Here is a 4,624-nt window from a genome sequence, read left to right as displayed (position 1 = left end):
AGGTAGGAGTAAGGTAATCTCTACATCAAAAATAAGAAAAATTAGAGTAATAACAAAGAACCGAATAGAAAAGGGGGTACGAGAAGAATTCAAAGGATCGAATCCGCATTCAAATGGTGAACTCTTTTCGCGATCCAGAGATACTTTCTTATTCACAAACACTCCGAGGGTTAACATAATAAAAACAAGCATAAAAATTCTTAATCAAATTAAAATAATTATCTTTCCCTAGCAGGATCCCTTGATTGGAAGTCAAGTATAATATTTATACTAGAAAGATTCTATTCACCTCATCAGTAGATAGAGAGATAGAGAAACAATCAGACAACATCAACAAAGTGTCAATATCAAGCTGCAGCTTCAAACCCGAAATGATGTTGGGGAGAAAAGTAGCACTTAGCGTGACGTAAGATGCAAATTATAAGAAAAATAGTACCAATAAGAACATGTAAACCATGAAAACCTGTCGCTAAAAAGAATGTAGACCCATAGATTCTATCCGCAATAGTAAATGAGGCTTCTATATACTCCAACCCTTGAAGAAATGAAAAATATAACCCCAGCAATACAGTAAATAGAAGTCCCTGAAGGCATTGATCAAAATTATTTTCTATTGAGGCATGGTGGGCTCAAGTTACCGTAACTCCTGAAGCCAGTAGGATACTTGTGTTAAGCAGGGGTACTTGAAATGGATTAAAGCTTTCCACTCCGATTGGGGGCCATAAGGCCCCAACTTCAATATTTGGCGACAAACTTCTGTGAAAAAATGCCCAAAAGAAAGAGACAAAAAAGAAAACTTCAGAGATAATAAATAGGATTATTCCCCATCGCAATCCAAATCCGACCTTCGTTGAATGTATTCCTTGAAAAGTAGCTTCTCGTGATACGTCTCGTCACCATTGATATGAAACAAATATGATTGTGATTAATCCTGTAAAAAATAGCATTCTATCAAACGAATGAAACCACTTGACAAGTCCAGAAGTTATTGCAAAAGCTCCTATTCCGGTAGCTAGGGGTCAAGGTCTAATATTAACCAAATGATACGGGTGATTTAATTGATTCATTATTCTCTTGCGTAGAGAGTCATTAGAGTCATAAAAACATAAGATTGAATAATAGCTACAGAGAATTCCAATATTAATAGGATAATCTGTGAAAAGACTACAATTGTAGTAACATATAAATTTTCTAGGGTGCCTTGAGCTCCTAAAAGAGTCAATAGGAGATGGCCGGCAATTATATTAGCCGCAAGACGGACAGAGAGTGTAATAGGCCGAATCATATTTCTAATGATTTCAATTAATACCATGAAGGGTATTAAAGGTGCCGGTGTTCCTAAAGGTACGAGATGGGCTAAAGCATTTGTTGTCTCCCTAATTCAAGTATATAGAATAAAAGAGATTCACAGAGGAACTGCGAGTCTTAAGGTAACTGCTAAATGTCTAGTAGCGGTAAAAATATAGGGGAATAAACCAATAAAATTATTAAATAAAATAAATAAGAAAAGGGCAATAACTAGGATATTGGCACCAAATCTCGCTGGGCCTATAAGGAGGGATATCTCCCGATTCAATCCCATTAAAACTCTCTTAGCTAAAAATTGAGGTCGTGAAGGAATCAATCAGAAAGATATTGCTATAAACAGGAGTGGGGTTAGTATTCTTAATCAGTTGGATAAAAAAGAGGAAGTCGGATCAAATACTGAAAAAAGGTTTGCTATCATTTTCAATTTAAGTAAATAGTTTGATCAGAGAATCCATTAGCAGAAGAAACCGAGCGGGGTTGATAAAGGAAAAATACCATAGTTATAATAGCTCATAGTAAAGCTATAGAGACAAGGAATACCATAATTCAAGGAAGTGGTATTATTTGAGGAATAAGAGACTGCCATCGGCTTCTTAAAGTTGACAACCTTATATTTATTAATAAACTAAGTCTCTATACCATAGGGGGTAATTACCATAAGAGAGCTTAAGAGGCTACCGCTTGACTTTCAGCCACCCTATGAAATTTGTAACTCAAGTCACTTTAGTAAGTCTCTCTCTCCAACAGCTTCAATCACGATAGGTATAAAACTATGTCCAGATCCACAAATTTCGGAACATTGCCCATAAAATACTCCGGGTATATTTACTAGAAGTCTGGACTGATTAAGCCGGCCTGGGACTGCATCCATCTTAATACCCAGAGATGGCACAGCTCATGAGTGTAGAACGTCATCTGAAGTAATCATCAGACGGATAGCTTGATTATAGGGCACTGGTATACGATTGTCCACATCAAGTAAACGATATATACCGGTAGAAAGTTCATTTGAAGGGATTATGTATGAATCAAATTGAATATCGTCAAAATCAGAGCATTCATAGGATCAGTATCACTGATGCCCCGTTAATTTAATAGTCAAAGCAGGATTACGAATTTCATCAATTAAATAGAGAAGACGAATAGAAGGAAGGGCAATAGCTACTAAAATAACAGCAGGAATAACGGTTCAAACCGTCTCGATTGCCTGACCATCAAGTAGATAACGATGGAGAAATTTATTAGAAAACAATGCAGCTAAGAAAAAGCCAACAAGAGAAGTAATTAAGATTACCACTAGTAAAGCATGGTCATGGAAAAAAATAAGTTGTTCTATGAGAGGCGATTTCCCATTTTGTAAACCTAGTTGGAATCATTGAGACACTTTTAAAGGGGGTACCCATCTTTGGAGCTTAAATCCAACGCATACGTGTTTCTGCCACTTTAAAATGTAGAGATCATAGTAATTTCTTCATAGGAGTGATCAGCAGGCGGATGAGGATGATTTCATTCCACACTTGATCTTAAATTAAGTGAAAAAATATTAATTCGTTTAGCGATCATGGCCCCTCAAATAAAAAAAAATAAATATTAATGTAGCAATTATAGATATAACTCTCCCTAGTGAAGAAATTACATTTCATGAAGCATATGTATCTGGATAATCTGCGTAACGACGTGGTATTCCAGCGAGACCTAAGAAATGTTGAGGGAAAAAAGTTAAGTTTACTCCTAAGAATATAATAAAGAAATGTACCTTAAGAAGAAATTGATTCATTCTTAATCCAGTCATTAGAGGAAATCAATGTACAAATCCTGCTATGATAGCAAAGACAGCACCCATTGATAAAACATAGTGGAAATGGGCAACTACATAATAAGTATCATGGAGAACAATATCAATTCTAGAGTTCGACAGGACAACTCCTGTAAGCCCTTGATATGTTCCCGAAGGGCTCTTTTTCAATAAGTCAGTGCGAATAGGTGAATGCTTGATGAGTAAACGTTCCTTTATTAACTAAAACCATTTAACGATGTATTAGTAGTTTGAAACGTCTTAGAATTTGATGAAACAATTGACAGGTTTCAACTTTTTTGTGTGGTTTCAACAGAAAAAGGGTAAATTTTCCACTGACTCTGTAAGCCTAGCCAGAGTCGACCCAGCACTAAATGGGTACCTGAAGAAATCTGGGGAAGGTAAACAGGAAGGGTGTGCGAAAGCACAGGATGGTTGGCTCCCAGCCCCCCATTGCACTTCCTGGCTGAAGGGCCAAGAAACAGAGATCAGCACCGCCGGTAGGGACTGTAAAGTCTAATGCCGTATCCTTTGCCTTTTTTATACAGCTATTTAATTATGCACCTCCAGAGCGCTTCCTTGAGAACACATTTTTTTTTTTTTTTTTTTTTTTTTTTTTTTTTTTTTTTTTTTTTTTTTTTTTTTTTTTTTTAATCAAACCAGCTCTAACTTTTTTACTTTCAAAAACTCAAAATGTCACTCAACAAGTTTTCAATTTTTACAATATTTTTTAAATTTCGAATAAGAGTTTAAATTTGAGCACTTTAAAACTTAACGGACTTAATTTTGAGTTATTATAAAACCCAAAAAAACTCTTAAGATTGTCAGACGTTCAATCAGTCGAGTGATATAGCCAAAAAAAGGGGGAGGTCTGAAGATTTGAATTGATGGTCCCTTATAAATATATATACGCTATACGCTAAAGTTTAGCGTAAAGAGCGGGGCGTTGAGAAGGAAAAGCCCCTTTCATATACGGAGTAATTTCTGTTCGTTTTAATGTCGCTCCTTAGTTTCATTTGAAAAAACTTGTTTTTTTTTTTATTTAATTTCTTATAAAAAAGGTTCTCCACATGCGGTTATGCTGGCCTTAGTGGGCAGACGGCAAAAAGTTAAAATAAAAAGATAAAAAAAAAGTGAGTAAGAAATGAGTGAAGAAAGACAGTGCTAAACAGCTTAAGAGAATGTAGCCTTGCTTTGAAGGTAGCTTTTTAGCTTCTAGCAGACTGCACCCATTGATTTCGATTAGAAACAGTTACTGTTGCAGTATCCTGATTAGTGTATGCTGATTGATGAAGATCAGGGTTTTAACCTTCAATCAAATCAGAATTTAAAAAATTATTAACAACTTATAAGAAAAAGACATAAACTACAAATTCACTAACTGATTGTATAACTTTTTATACATTGAAGTTGTACAAACGGTTTATTGTAAATTATTTCTTGGCTTTGTCTTAAAATAAATTTGAAAAAAGTTTCTAGTTACGCTGTATTGTGCAAATTTTTTTATTATTAACAATTTGT

The 4,624-nt window shown here is 35.0% G+C and overlaps 1 pseudogene; it reads right to left on the bottom strand.

The window, feature by feature from the left end:
- Positions 1–279: 279 nt before the first annotated feature.
- On the bottom strand, positions 280–1,761 carry LOC136039610 (cytochrome c oxidase subunit 3-like; annotated as a pseudogene).
- Between the last annotated feature and the right edge of the window lie 2,863 nt (positions 1,762–4,624).

The sequence above is a fragment of the Artemia franciscana genome, chromosome 19 (assembly GCF_032884065.1).
Source record: "Artemia franciscana chromosome 19, ASM3288406v1, whole genome shotgun sequence".
Classification (NCBI taxonomy): Eukaryota; Metazoa; Arthropoda; class Branchiopoda; order Anostraca; family Artemiidae; genus Artemia; species Artemia franciscana.
This window is presented reverse-complemented; position numbering and strand designations above follow the sequence as displayed.